The 16,247-nt window shown below is 45.4% G+C and overlaps 1 protein-coding gene across 1 annotated transcript in view; it reads left to right on the top strand.

Annotated features, from left to right (window-relative positions):
• Window positions 1–16,247, top strand: part of LOC130164335 (H-2 class II histocompatibility antigen, E-S beta chain-like) — a 36,455-nt gene that overhangs the window by 10,443 nt on the left and 9,765 nt on the right. The gene's annotated exons all lie outside the window — the stretch shown is intronic.

The raw sequence follows: 16,247 nt of genomic DNA on the forward strand, positions 1-16,247 counted from the left end.
TAGATGTAGAGGACAGTGGTGAGAGATCTGTGGAAGCACGGGGTCTACTCATCCAGATAGACCTGACGTTTACTTCAACACCGGCAGTATTCAGAAAGATTCTCGGTGATGCTAAGTGTGCCTCTGACATGCTTCAAGCACCATCGCTTGACCTTGCAAAGGCTGTGGACTTAATCCATGCCCTGCAGGAGACTTTACAGGACTGTAGAGCTGGATCCTGTTTTGATGATCTTTGGCAGCAAACTGTGGAGACTGCAAAGAATTGTAATGTTGCAGGTGAGGCTGTTGAGAAAAGGACACAAAGAGGGAGCTCCAGACTTAGTGAGTATCTTGTAGAATCCACTGTTGGTCAATGTAGATGCAAGGAAGGGGACAAAGATGAGTTCAGGATTGCTGTATTTTACCCCATCCTGGATCTTTTGCAAAAACAACTGTGATATAATGAGGGGTATACAGGCACTTGACCCCAAGGGTGAACTCTTTTTAGAGGAGAGAACAGTTTTGCGTCTTGCCTGTCTTTTTGACTGTGATGTTGAGGACCTAAAACATGAGCTGTATCAGACAAAGTAGGTCATTCAGAGAAAGGCACAGTGTGGGACTGAACTACCCAGTATCCTGGATTTCACATCTTTCTTTTTCGCTTGTGTCGGATAGCTATAGCTTTGCCTGTTAGCAGTGCCAGTTGCGAGCGCAGCAACAATGAATGATGACAGGCTTAGCAAGATTGGAGTGCTTAGTATTGAGAGGAGGGCAAGGTCGCTGAACTTGGATGCTTTTGTTAAACGCTTCACCCATCAACACCAAAACAGGCGTATCCAGCTGTCATAATCCTGTAAATAATATATATATATTGCAATAAAGTCATTCATAACTAAACTCCATTGGTTGTTTCTGTCTCTGTGAGTTAAGGAAGAGATAGGCTTAGATACATATGAAACACAAGCGTTTATCTTGCTGAAACAGTTTCAGCAAGATAAACGCTTCAGTGAAACTAATACTACTACTAGGTTACTAGTACTAGATACACCAGAATACTCTTCTGGAGCTCAGATCAACCCACGCAAACAAACAAAAAACATTTTACTCGGTCAGATAAGATTTCTAAATGCTGGATGCTAAACTTCTGTGCATTATTTGGGTAAATAAAATGGTTCTATTATTCATACCTCAGCCTACCGTTTATTATGATCTAAGACTGTGGGGCATTTAAAAAATTGTCATTTCAGTGTGCCACCCTTCCACAGTCTGTGCCCCTAGCTTGCCCCCCCCAAGAAAAAAATTCTAGACACCTCCTTGCATAAAAGTGTCCTTTATTAGTCAAGCTGTTTCCAAGGTGCTGCCTCCTCCTGTCCTGTAGCTGCAGCAAACGTGACTGTATGTGGACGTCAAGGGTTTCAGCAGGTCGGATGGACTGAGTTGCAGCAATGGACCGAACACCAGCATCAGGGGGAGAGCAGAGATAACAATTATTATATGATCAAAAGTTCTTTCAGTGAAACTAAAGTTGTGATGAAAAATATTTTTTAAATTAATATCACAATATTTTTAGTTTTTTTTTTTTTTTTTACCACAATGATATACAGTATTTCACAGCACCAAAATACTTCAAATAAAAACCAGTAGTGTCTTAGGACCGGGAAATATATGGATATTATAGCGTTGTCTTTTGTGTCTGGCTGCATTAAAGTAAAGTGAGATCATTTTCTGAACTTACCAGACTATTCTATTATTTTCCTTTACACACTAAGTCATTACTGATTATTATTTATCAGAAATCTCATTGTGTAAATATTTTATGAAAGCACCAATGTCATCACCACAATATATATAACAAGTAGTCAGATGAACAGGTAGCCAAATAAAATCTAGTTTTCCAATAAACTCCCAGTGCCTATATAATTTGCATGTCAACAAAACGTAATGTACAAAATTTTAGAGAATTTAATTACTATGTTCCTCATTAGAACTTTCCATCCATTCATCCGTTATTAATCAAAATGTTCATTTTTTGAGCTCAACCCACCCGATCCGCCGAGGTTAATGCGGATCCACACAACTAACTAGTGTTAATGTTAAGCCCCTTTTTACACAGCCTGTTCAAGACGGGAATACTGTGCTTTGCAGTTCTGTGTACAACACTTAAGTCAACACTTACTGGAAGTGTGTATGAATTTGTGTTTGTATGGAATTACTCACCAGAAATGTGCCGACAGAATACAGAAACAGATCCACACGAAGGCTCATGGATTTACCAACACCAGGACAAGGCTGAGGTGAACTTGGTAGCTTTTAAATGGGCCAAGCTCAATGTCCTAACACGTGTAAAAGGAAAAAGTTTTAAAAATGTATTTATTTATTCACAATGTAATCATCATTTACATTTTATAGAGTTGTATATCTTACCTAGAAAAGTAAAAATGTCAAGGATTCAGTTGAGAACCACTCAACTTCGGGACTTCAGGACCACTGGACATATTTGGCTCAGCCTGCTGGACAGCGCAACATATGCTTTTACTGACTGAACAGATGTTCCACAAATGCAACAGGAGTACATCTTTTAACACTGGTCAAACAGCCATAACATTATAATCATCAACAAATGAACAGTATAACTTAACTAAGGTAAATATGACACTTTGGCCTGAAATACAGCATGAATTTAAGATAAACACAAAGCTTGTGCTACAGAAAATGGACCAGACTCAGTGAATAGCTCCCTAAGCTTAACATGTCCTATGATAACTATTAATTTAGCTGTACAGACTAATGAGCAGTGATAACTAACATGTCTTTGGGGTCATCAGGTGGGAACCTCCTTTCACCAGTGTTTCGTCTCGTTGGTCCCACGACACCTCCAGGAGGCTAGACAGTGATCACTGGCGTCCCAGAGTCACTCCCCTAATGCCAGCCATCACTGCTCCTCACACCACCACTATTTTCTTTATCTTGCCTCTGCTACCACAAACAACACCATCATCAACTCTGACAAAACACACTAGCAGATTCAGCAAACAAACTCCCCTAAACAGTTGGAGAAAGTGGCGGCCATTTTGAAGGAGGCAGAGTCAAGGAGAGAAGCCTTTTTGAGCTAAACTCTCCCCCGCCGGATTAGGCTGTGCTCTTGCCCCCCCCCCCACTCTCCAAGACAATGAGGGATGTAGAGTCAGGGAGAGGGGCCTTTTTAGGCTGGCTCTCCCCCGCCGGATTAGGCTGTGCTCTACACCCCTCATACTCTAACACCACACCATGCAACTCACCTAAAACAAACAAACTCACCTAAGCAGCCACAGACACACTACAAACCAATTCGATACAAGCAAACAATACAGGCCACCTCACCTGGACTAACCGCATGGTCTCAAAGAGGCTCACACAGGCCACACCCCCACTTAAAAACACTTCCTCTTCCTGGATTTCTTCCTTGCTTCTCCTAAGAGTCTATCTATCCTAAGTGCTCCCCCTGCTGGGCCCCCAGCTACCATTACTCCTTCTCATCCAAATCCACTGACTGGATCTTGCTGCCTCATCTGACATGTCCTTTACAATTTTCCTCACACTCTGTCCACTTCCTCCTAACTCCCTTACCAAAGAGACAACAGACCTTGCTACAAATCCTCTACATCCTACTTCCACTGGACAAATCCTAACTTTCCATCCTCGCTGCTCTGCTTCTGCCCCTAACTCTGCATACCTGAGCTTTTTCCTTTCATATGCTTCCTCAACTAAGGCCTCCCACGGAACAGTCAGCTCTATGAAATATACTTTCATTCTACTCCTAGACCACAAGACTATATCAGGCCTTAGCTTTGTAATGGCTATTTCCTCCTAAATCTACCTGCATTTCCCAATCACAAGCACCTTCTAAGCTGCCTTGCCTCCTTGTTGTCTTAACAACTTTCTCTCCCTCTTGAACAAACTTGATTGCACCTTTCTTTGTTTTAGGTCCTCCTAAATTTGCCTGCCTCCGTAACTCTTCAATTCCTGCAGCTAAGCTTTTTAGAACCTGGTTATGTCGCCACGTATACCTGCCTTGCGACAGACTAACCTTACACCCTGACAGAATGTGCTTTAAAGTTGCAGTACCTGAACATAATGAACATAGCGGGTCTCCATTTACCCAGAGTTTTAGGTTCTGGGGAGTTGGCAGTACATCATAAGTTGCCCCTATCAAGAATCTAATACTACTTTCCTCCATGCTCCAGAGTTCTTTCCAGCTAAGCTTTTTCTTGTCTACACCTTCCCAATTCACCCACTGTCCCTGCTTAGCCTGGGCCACTGCCTTAGCACCCCTTAATAATTCCTCCTGTCTACGAACCTGCTCCACAACTAGCTTTCTCTTCTCCTTGGGACCTGCTCTACTCCACACCGGTTTGCCTGGGCCAAGCCCCAAGCCTCCCCGGCCTATTTGGACATTACCCACAATCTCTGTATGCCTAAGCATTGCTTCTGCCTCCTGCACTGCGATTCTTGGATTCCACTTTCTCCCCTTGATTGGGTTTGGAACCACCTTACTAACTACCGCATCTTTGCTCCCAGATAACAGGAGCTCTGTCCTAACCTTGGTACATTTAAACTCCTCCACTAGACTGGTTACTGGGAGCTGAAGTATGCCTTTCCCATACAGTGCCACTGTGCTTAAACATCTAGGAACACCTAGCCACTTCCTTATGTAAAAGCTAACTAATTTTTCCATTTTTTCTGCAGTGGATATTGGAATCTCATATACAGACAGTGGCCACATCAGCCTGGGAAATAACCCAAACTGCAGACACCACAGTTTCAACTTTCCTTGAAGCCCTGATTTATCTATTCAATCCAGTCCCTCAGCAACATCCTTCCGAAACTGCACTACCTGTTCTCCGTCATTCAAGTCTGCCTTGTACCACCTACCTAGACTCTTTACTGATTTTTCCCTAATTATTGGAATTTCCTCTTCATCTATTACGAACTTCCTATCACTTAACTTCCCTCCGCTTATTGAGATACTTCTAGACTTACTAGGCTTGATTTTCATACTAGCCCACTTTAAGTTTTTATTAAGTCTCTCAAGTATTCTTTTCATACATGGCACCGTTGTAGTTATCAACGTCATGTCATCCATGTAGGCCCTAATTGGTGTAAGGCGCACCCCATCCTGCCGCCTCTCTCCACCTACAACCCACTTAGAAGCTCTAATGATTACCTCCATCGCCATTGTGAATGCCAATGGAGAAATGGTGCACCCTGCCATGATGCCTATTTCTAGCCTCTGCCATCCTGTTGTGAAGCCTGCTGTGCTTAAGCACAGCCTAATATCTTGGAAATACAATTTTACTAAATTAACCACTACTCCAGGCACTTTAAAATAATCAAATGCCTCCCAAATAAGGCTATGTGGCACTGAACCAAACGCGTTTGCTAAATCCAAAAATATGACATTCAAGTCTCTTTTCTCTGTCTTGGCTGCCTGAATCTGATGCCAAATCATGCTAGTGTGCTCTAAACATCCTGCGAACCCTGGTATTCCTGCCTTCTGTACTGCAGTATCAATTAAGCTATTCCTTTCTAAATAACTAGTTAATCTCCGTGCGACTACGCTAAAGAAGATCTTCCCCTCTACATTTAGGAGAGAGATCATTCGAAACTGACTCAGGTCTGAGGATTCCTTCTCCTTTGGGATAAAAACACCTCCTGCCCTACGCCATGCTCTGGGAATAACCTGTTTCTCCCAAACTATTCTTAATTGCCTCCACAAAAACTTTAGGATATCAGGTGCGCTTTTATAAACCCGGTAGGGGACTCCATTTGGCCCTGGGGCCGAAGAAGCTTTTGCACGCCTGACTACTTCCTCAACCTCCTTCCACCTGGGTGGTCTAACATCCATCTCATGATCTATCTTTCCTACTGGCGGCATGTCAGGTGGAAGGCCTATTACTCTATTCTGCTCAAAATCTGAATATGTGTTTCTTAGATATTTTTCTACTTCTAACTTTGTTGCCTTAAGCTGCCCTCCCTTTTCCTGGTTAAACAATCCTTTGGCAAACTTGAAAGGGTCCCTGTAAAACACTGTCCTTACATACTCTTTATTCTTTCTCTTTTTCCTAAGACATTCAGCCCTTCTAAGTACTGCTAGTCTGCCTCTCAAATCTTCTTGCAACACATTAATTCCCCCCCTCTCTTCCTCTGTTGCCCTTTTCCACTGCTTTCTTAATTGTCTTCTTTCCTTAACTAATTTCTCCATTTCCCTTTGCCGTCTAGACTTAACTAACTGTGCTCTTTCACCCCTCTTTCTGTCTTGCACCCCAAATCTTTCTGCACCATAGGAGTAAATTATATCCCCCATCTTCTCTAGTCTATCGCTTGCATTTCCTCTTAGTCTACCTAGAATTGCTGACAAATCTCTATTGACTGACTCCCATTCTTTCTTGCTATTTGCCCTCGGCCATTTTACTCTAGTTTTCTGCTCCATATTTCTCTCCTTGACTGGCCTATTCACCTCAGTCTCAGCTGCATCCCCTCTTGTACTCTCCTCTTCCCCCTCTGTAGCTGTGTTATTGATATCCTTCGAACTGTGGTTTTCTACCTGTCGCTGGACTTCATCCGACTTATTCGATTGACTTCTTAAAAAGTATCGATCGATGCGGCCACACTGCCTTTCCTTTGCAACACATCTCTTTCTTCCCTGATGCATTCTAAGGCCCCTAACTGACGTTACTTTCTGCCAGCCACAAGGACAAATCTGGAGCTTATTTCCCTCTGGCCTATCACTTTTATTCTCTCCAGCTACCCTCACGTCACCCTGAAAACTATTCTGCCCAGTTCTAGTCCTAGAGAATAGGTCCGTGCCCCTATCCTTCACTGAGTCGCATATCCAGCTCATAGTCATGTCCGTTCCAGTGTCCGTTGCCGTATAGTCTGCCTGTGAGTCATCTTCCACCCCTGCTCTCGCTGACCCTTGGGGTATTTTTCTTAAATAAAACGTAGCTTATGTTGGCTGTGACAAAGATGCTAGGCCTCGCCACTGCTACCATGGATTGCTAGCCCATGGCAGCACCCTTGGGGTCTTTGCCTCCTGTCAGCTGTCTATCCAGGCTGTCACATGGTCTTTCCCTTGTTGTCAGCTGCCCTATTCACAGCAGTCACTAGCTAGGCTAGCTTTGAATTTAAGATAAACACAAAGCTTGTGCTACAGAAAATGGACCAGACTCAGTGAATAGCTCCCTAAGCTTAACATGTCCTATGATAACTATTAATTTAGCTGTACAGACTAATGAGCAGTGATAACTAACATGTCTTTGGGGTCATCAGGTGGGAACCTCCTTTCACCAGTGTTTCGTCTAGTTGGTCCCACAACACCTCCAGGAGGCTAGACAGTGATCACTGGCGTCCCAGAGTCACTCCCCTAATGCCAGCCATCACTGCTCCTCACACCACCATTTTCTTTATCTTGCCTATGCTACCACAAACAACACCATCATCAACTCTGACAAAACACACTAGCAGATTCAGCAAACAAACTCCCCTAAACAGTTGGAGAAAGTGGCGGCCATTTTGAAGGAGGCAGAGTCCTGGCATGCAAAATCAGGCACCGCGTTTTTCTCAAAACACTCAACAGCCACTTCACAGGCGATGTCACTTCAAAGAGGAGAAAATGCGGGAGTCTGTAATAGCTGCAAGCATAACATTGACTTCCACAGCAAATTTCAACCTCTGCAGCAACTGTGGCCGCCAAATGTTGGAGAAAAAAAGATTGTCCACAGACCGGCTGATAATGTTACAGTCTTTGAACCAAACAACCAACGACAGAACCAGCTGTACGTTAGCTTAGAGCTAACGTTAGCCTAATGGTAAAGTATCTGGACACAGCTAAAATGCTTATCAATTTGCCCTTCACTGGCAACGTTAGCTAGTAGCAATTGAAAACAAATAATCTACATAATTTCACATAAACAACATAATCTAAATAATTCCACTCATAAAAAATGTTTACCTTGTTAATCTTGATTCCACCTTTCCCTGACAGCCGAAGACAGAAAGTTCTGGAGGAGAGCGGAGAGATTCAAACTTTAGTATTTGAATAAGGCGCCTTTCTGTCCAGGGTGTGTACTCAAATTTAAAATGAATATATTTATTACAACCCGTTTTCCAAACACTGACTTTACCTTAAAAGTATAATGGGGAGAAAATCTGTAAAATGTCAATGATAAAAACTATATTTGGAGCTTGTCTGGCGGGGCGCTGGGTTTCAGAGCCCTCCTGGTCTTCCTGGGGGCCTTAGCTGGGGAACAAGAGGAAACTTCACATCACCTGACCTCCTGACCCCAGGCCTGGAACGTGGCTGTTTGAGGAGCCGCTGTTCAACAACAGCTTCCTGTCCAATGGCGTTCCCTCTTCAGCCACTCTGAGGACTCGTTTTGTTGAGGCGGGGGTCGTCAAGCTCGGTCATCTAATGAGGATGTCATTAGACACGCTGACGGAGGTGAGCAACATCAGCTCGTCCCGAGTGCTGCAGAGGGTTGTAGACGAGGGGGGGCGGTCTCCGTCTGCTCCGCTGAGGGCTTCTGTTCAGGACCGGGTGCTGGCTCGTTCATGTTCCCCTCCCTCATCATCAGTCCTGCTGTGGGAGGGTGGAGAGAGAACAGCTGCCTGCTTCTCTCCCTGAAGACTCCAGCTGTGGGAAAGTTCATCTCCTGTGGGAAGCAGCAGCTGTATCACAGCTGTATAAAGGTCCTGAACCTCGGCTCTCTGACAGGACTCAGGGAGTCCAAATGGACCGAGGTGTTGGATGCGGACTCTTCGACTAAAGGCTGCTGGCGGCTCCTGTATGAGCCTCCTGTTGAAGAACGGACGGCTGACCTCCAGTGGAGGATCATACTCGGAGCTATAGCTACAAACAGATACAGAGCTCACCTGGACGCCAGCACAGGGGAGGGCTGTCCTTTCTGTAGTCAGACAGAACCTGTGCAACACCTGGTGGTTTCCTGTCCTCGTTTGTCTGATTTATTGAGGCGGCTGCACGGGAGGGGGGAGGCTCTAACAGAGGTTTATTCTCTTTCTTTTTCTATCTTTGGCCCAAGGTTCACTGTTAAAAAGAGAGAGACACTGGTTCTTGTCCACTTTTGTTAGCAAATGCGAAAGTGGCATTTTGGAAAAGCCGTAAGAACCAGGTGTCAGGTGTGGGCTGGACGGAGCCGGTGCTGTGTCTGAAGGTTCTGGTCTCAGCTCGGCTCAGAATTGAGCCTCTTTTTACAGACTGAGCTGCAACCTGGACGTGTTCAGGGAGGTGTGGGGGATCAGACAGATGTTCTGTTCCACTGGAGACAACGGGTCACTGCAGCTCAGCTTTTAGGTTTGGTTTTTTATTTGTAGGTAGGAGTGTGTTGTTGTTGTTGTTTTTCATTTTGATTGGGAGGTTTAATTGTTGACTGGTAAGTTATTAGAAATTTTGTAATGGACCATTTAAGTTTTTTGGCATAATGTGTCCTAGATAAAGTTGTCTTCTTCTTCTTCTTCTTCTTCTTCTGGCCCGGCTGTCCCGGCAGCGGTGTGAAGGTGGGCGCCGGATCCCTGAGCAGTGTAGAGGAGGTGGCGCTGTTAGCGGGGGAGGTGGTGGGGCACAGCTCCATCAAATCCGCCGCTGCATGAATAAATCGGTCGTGTTATTTTTGGAGAAGGTGGAACAAGCTAACCGGCTGGTGGAGACCAGTATAACAGTGAACGGCTTGTTCGAACAAGTGATGCCCATAACGCAGCCCATAACCCGGATTACCCTTTCTAATGTACCGCCGTTTATTAGCGATGCATTTTTGATTAATGAACTCTCTCGTCATGGGACAGTTGTCTCTCCCATGAAGAAGATACTGTCTGAATGCAAATCACCATTATTAAAACACGTTGTATCACATCGAAGACAAGTATGGATGATACTAAACAACAGAACGGAAGAGTTTAATTATGTTTTTAAAGTGCGGCTGGACGGGTTTGATTACACACTGTACGCCACTTCCTCCCTGCTGAAGTGCTTCGGCTGCGGGGAGGAGGGACACCAGGTCTGGGCCTGCCCGAAACGGGCCGGCTCGGCCCGCAGAGCCCGGGGCCGCCGCAGGTAGGCAGGGTAGACCCGTACCTGCAACTCCCGCCACAACACAGCGAGAGGCGGACGGAGGAGAGAGAGAGAGGCAGGTGAGAGAGGCAGGTGAGTGAGGAGGGGAAGTGTGAGGCTGAGAAGATAGGTGGCACGGGTGAGGTGGTGGGAGAGACAGGAGAAGTGGTGGGTGAGACAGGTGAGGTGAGGGGTGAGACAGGTGAGGTGGAGGGTGAGACAGGAGAATTGGGGGGTGAGACAGGTGAGGTGGAGGGTAAGAAAGGTGAGCTCAGGGGTGAGACAAGGGAGGTGGAGGGGGAGAAAGGTGAAGTGGAGGGTGAGGCAGAGGAGGCAGGGGAGATGTTAGATAAAGAGGGCAATAAGAATGAGACAGGTGAAGCAGAAAGGTCAGTGGAGGAGACAGAGACAGGTGAGGCGTTAGGAGAGAAAGGTGAAACTGTGGAGATGACAGGTGAGATGGATGGTGAAGGGAGTGAGGGAGAAAAAGTAGCAGACAAACAGCTTAAAGCTGGTCTATCTGAGAACAGAATAAGTATGGTTTTGTCTAACAATGTGTGTGCGTCAGGAAGTGTGTGTGCGTCAGGAAGTGTGTGTGCGTCAGGAAGTGTGTGTGAGAGTGTTCCCACTCCAGCACAGAGACGCAGCAACAGAAAGAGCTCGCTGTCTGCGGCGGGAGGCTGTAAGGCCGGGCGGCTGGAGGCCCCGGCAGCCGCCACTGCAGACAGCGACAGTGATGCTGAGGCGTACCTGTCCGACTGCAGTGGCGTTTCCAGCGTCACTGTAAGTCAAGAAGCTACTAACAGGATATGCCACAGAGTTCTACTCCAAACTCTATTCAAGCGAATATGAGGAGAGGAGGGAACTATTAGAAGATTTCTGTGGTGCTCTGCCTCAGGTCTCAGAGGCAACAAACAACCTCCTCGACAGGCCGATCCAAGAGCCGGAGCTGCACGCCGCCCTGCTAAAGATGCAGGGACACTGCTTCCTCTGGAAAACTATGGAGAGGTTTGGGTTCCGCACGAGTTTTATTGCCAAGATCCAAGCATTGTACGGAGGCATTGAGTCTATACTGAAGCTGAACGGCAGTCTGTGTGCTCCCTTCAGGGTGAGTAGAGGCGTCCGGCAGGGCTGTGCCATGTCCGGCATGCTCTATACACTCGCCCTCGAACCCCTCCTCTGCAAAATACGCTCAAGTATTGATGGTTTGGTTTTACCCGGTTTTAATAGGACAATTGTTTTAGCCGCTTATGCCGATGATATCATTGTAATGATAAAAGATCAAAAGGATGTCAACATTTTAAATAACCTGATTGATTCTTTTTATATTTTATCAGCTGCAAGAGTAAATTGGCACAAAAGTGAAGCCCTCGCTGTCGGTAAGTGGGGTGGAGGTCTCCCAGTACTGCCCCAGAACCTCTTATGGAAGACATCAGGTATAAAATATTTAGGGGTTTTTCTAGGAGAGAAAAACATAGTCCAACAAAACTGGGAGGACGTAACATCAAAAATTGAAAAAAAAAAAAAAAAATGGAAATGGTTACGCCCCCAAATATCGTTCAGAGGTCGTGTCCTGGTGGCAAACAACATAGTAACTTCAACACTATGGCACAAACTAATGTGTCTGGAGCCGCCACCAGGACTACTGGACAAGATCCAGAACTTATTAGTTAACTTCTTCTGGGATAACAAACACTGGGTACCGAAGGGGGTTTTATCTTTGACGAGAGAGGAGGGGGGACAGGGCCTCATCCACTTGACCAGTAGAACCACCACCTTTAGAGTCCAGTTCATTCAAAGGTTTTTAACAGGTCCGACAGATCTTATGTGGAGAGACGTGGCCAGCTGCATGTTCAGACATGTAAGTAATTTGGGACTGGATGCTGCTCTGTTTTTAACTGATTTTAAATTTCTAAAGTTTAATGGGGTTCCTCCATTTTATGAAAGTGTTTTTAAAGCATGGGGCCTTTTTAAAAGCTGTTCAGGTGGGAGCTCCAACTCTCTGTTCTGGCTTTTAAACCAACCGGTGATCCATGGTGCCAGACTAGACATCTCCCTGGAGGCCATGCCAGGCCTGACCACGGCACTGCTCCGCTCCAGGACGCTGCAGCTAAAGCACGTGGTGAACGCAGCTGGATCAGACCTAAAGGAGGCAGAGGCCTTAGCCACACACCTGGGGGTCCAGTCCACCAGGCTCATACAGAGAGTCCTTCAACTGTGGAGAGAGAGACTGACTGAAAAAGAGAAAATCCTCCTTAAAAAGTACAGCAGAGGGACAGAGCCCATACAAGGAGACCCGTTTCCAGACCTCCAGCTGACCCCCCAGCTGGGAGAAGCATCTGGCCCGCTGCTGGAGAGGGAGACAACAGTATCCCTCCACAGCAACAACAAAAAGACATTATATAAGAACTGTGTGAAAGTGATCTGCAGGAAGGACTTAGAAAGAAGGACAGAATGTGCATGGAGGAGGAGGATCGGCGATAGAGCAGCTCCATGTTGGGAGATCCTTTATACCCCCCCAATCAAAAAGCAGACTGCAGACCTACAATGGAGGGTTTTACATGGTGCTGTTGCCTGCAACGCTGTGGTCTCTGTTATGAATCCAGCTGTGTCAAACACCTGCCTGTTTTGTGGTCACCCTGAAACAATTTTTCACTTTTTTATCGAGTGTGAGAGACTTTTAAATTTCCAAACTCTTTTAACTCAAGTTTTTAGCTCTTTTAATGTACAGTTTTCGGAGAAGGTTTTTATTTATGGTTTTAAAGAGAGAAAAGAGAACAAAAAGAAGTGGCAGCTCCTCACCTTTGTTTCTGGCACAGCAAAACTGGCCATCTACGTGTCCAGAGGGAACAAGGTTGAGGAGCGCCGGGTCAGGACGCAGCCTCAGTGTGGCGCTGCAACCTCCGCTGCAGACTGAGGCTGGAGTTTGAGTTTTACAAAATGTCCAGTGACATACAAACTTTTAAAAATATTTGGTGCCATGATGATGTTTTATGCACTGTTGAAGACAACAATATCTTACTTTTCACTCGGTTCTTAAAAAGTTAAGTTATTGAAAAATTGTGAAAAAATAAGTGTTTTAAAGGTGTTGTTTTTTTAAACAGTGCTTTCTAGTTTGAAAACTGTACATGTGTAAAATAAAGTTGAGTTAAAATCTAAAAAATCTTCTTCTTCTTCTTCTTCTTCATGTTTGTTGTGGATGAACTTTCAAACTGTTGTTCCCTCAGAGTTTCTCTCTCTCTGCTGTTTCACACAAACTGCTGCTCCTGGTAACTGATGACTCATCAGCAGCTCTGTTTCTGATTGGCTGCTGATGTTGAAGTGAAAGTAAAGAGTCGGGACTTTCCACAGACGCTGCGTTCAGGAGCTTCAGGAAAACTCACTGTCCTCATATTGGCAGCGTTAGAGCTGCTGCTCAGTGTCAGAGGTGAAGGTGGTGAAGTCCTGCTTTAACAGAGACACCTGAAGGCATCGTGTGGTCAGACTGGTTAAGGTGGTGAGGAACTGTCCCAGTTCATCTCTCACTGTGAACTGGTTTCCACTTGTTGCTGGATGTTTGATGAGTGAGAGGAACATGGAAACAGGAAGTGAGACCTTCACTCACACAGAGCTTCAGTGGCTCAGCGCCGTCACTCAGAGCAGCTCACTGATTGGTTGTTTCAGTGCACTCACCTGTCACAGGTAATATCACCTGTTAGACCTGCACCTGGTCGCTGCTGCTCTCTCTGACTGACTGAATCATTCTTCATTCTTTATGACCCATAAACCCCTGCAGCGTGTGACATGTTCACCAGGTTTTACTCCTGTTGTAGGGACAGAAAGAAAGTGTGTGAGAGTCATGTGACCCGGGTCTAAATGCTGATTGGACCCTTCCATTGCTGATGTCAGCAGCTGTTCTGACAGACGGAGGTTCAAACTGCTGAGTCGTCACATGTTACACCATCAGGATGTCAGGAAACAAACTGCCGACTCGTCATCTCCACTCGTCTGTACGGAAGCTGAGAAAGGCCAAACTCAAATATCCTCTCATCTCGTTATCTCAGGAAAATAAAGCTCGTTATCTCAGGAAAATAAAGCTCGTTATCTCAGGAAAATAAAGCTCGTTATCTCGAGGTAACGAGATGTTATCACCAGATTCACCTGTGAGGAAGTCGTAAAGATTCAAACTCCTCAGTTCAATAACTCAGGAACCTGGAAATAAAATCAGTCTCAACCTGAAGGTCTCCTTGTGTTAGTAGAATTATAATTATTATAATTATTATAATTATTATAATTATTATAATTAGGAAAAAGCACTTTTCTCCTCATTAAGTGTTGAAGTAGAATCATTGATGTGTGACAGGATTTCATGACACTAATATATCTGTGTTCAGTGTCACTTTGTAGACGCTCCCTGACCGATCAATGTTCTTCAATCAATATTCAATCAATGTTATTAAATCAATATTCAATCAATGTTCTTCAATCAATATTCAATCAATGTTCTTCCTCCAGCTGCTTTGGATCAAACCAGGTTGCAGCTGGTTGTTGAACTTCAGAGGAGGGGAAAGCACTGGGTCCCACAGAGTGTCCTCTTTCTGCCCAAGGAGGAAGGGGGACAGGGTCCGGTCCGGTCCGGTCCGGTCTGCTTTCAGGCTCCAGTTCATCCAGAGATTCCTGACTGGACCCGCTGACCTGCTTTGGAGACCTGTAGCTGGAGCCATACTGGAGCGGTGTGGTGGGCTGGGTCCGGCTGAGTCACTGTTTTTAATGGATCTTAATGGATGTAAGTTGGACAACCTGCCGTGTTTTTATAAAGGACTTTTCAGAGTCTGGGGATTGTTCCGTAAGGAGAGACCAAAGGCCGGTGTCTCTTTGTTCTGGCTTCTGAAAGAGCCAGTGGTTCACGGGACTCGTCTCCGGTGTGAAGCTGGGCCGAGCCTGCTTCAGAACCTGTGTGAGGCCCAGATCCTCACGCCGGGCCGTGTGGTGGAGGTGTGGCCCACGCCTGGACAACGCCGCAGGTCTGGCCTCACGTTTGGGGATCAGGTCAGTCAGGGTGATCAGTCTCCTCCTGAGAGGCTGGAAACAGCAGCTGACTCCCTCTGAACTGATTCAGCCAGATGTTACTGATCCTCTGCCAGATGTGAACATTGTTCCTGTTTTTACTTGTGATGGTTTGTTGTTGAAGCTGAATGTTGCTGATTATAAACTGAGCAGCATGGTGAGTAAAACAATGTCCTACCTACTAGTAAAAGTTTTAAAGCAGAACAAGCTGAAAGGTGGAGTGGACACTCCCTGGAGGACTCACCTGGCCTTGACAGAGGCTCAGACACCTGAGTGGAGCTCTGTACAAACCACCATTAACAAAGAGGGGGGGTGATTTACAGTGGAGGGTTCTGCACGGTGCTGTTGCTGTCATTAATCCAGATGTTGCTGACACCTGTCCCTTCTGTGCACAGAGAGAGACAGTTTTTCATTGTTTTCTGGAGTGTGGTCGACTCTTGTCTCTGTTTCAGTTTTTGTTCCAGATGTTTGGTTTGTTTGATGAGTTTTTCTCAAAACAGATGTTCATCCTGGGCTTCAGGTACAACAGGAAGGAAAAATTAAATGTCAATTGTTGAACTTTTTGTTGGGTCAAGCTAAAATGGCGATTTACCTGAGCAGGAAAAATAAGCTGGAAGACTCGGCAGATGTTGATGCAACAGTTATTTATAAGTTGATGTTAAAGGCGAGACTGAAAACCGATTTCAGCTTCTTTAAGTTGGTGAATAATGTAGAAGAGTTCAAGAAGACATGGAGCCTCAAACAAGAGCTGTGTTCTGTGGAGAACGATGAGCTGGTTTTTGGTCACATGTTGAAATGAGTTTCATTTAGTTCATTTATTTTATTTATTTTGGAGTTTTTTGTTTTTGTTCATTTATTGAAATTTTGTCATTGAGCAAATAAATGTGGTTTGAAAAATCAAAAAAAAAATCTCTCTCTCTGTCTCCCTCTCTCTCTCTATCTCCCTCTCTCCCTCTCTCTCTCTCCCTCTCTCTCTCCCTCTCTCTCTCTATCTCCCTCTCTCCCTCTCTCTCTCTCTCTCCCTCTCTCTCTCTCCCTCTCTCTCTCCCTCTCGCTCTCCCTCTCTCCCTCTCTCTCTCTATCTCCCTCTCTCCCTCTCTCCCTCTCTCTCTCTCTCTCC

Source organism: Seriola aureovittata, chromosome 23 (genome assembly GCF_021018895.1).
Source record: "Seriola aureovittata isolate HTS-2021-v1 ecotype China chromosome 23, ASM2101889v1, whole genome shotgun sequence".
Classification (NCBI taxonomy): Eukaryota; Metazoa; Chordata; class Actinopteri; order Carangiformes; family Carangidae; genus Seriola; species Seriola aureovittata.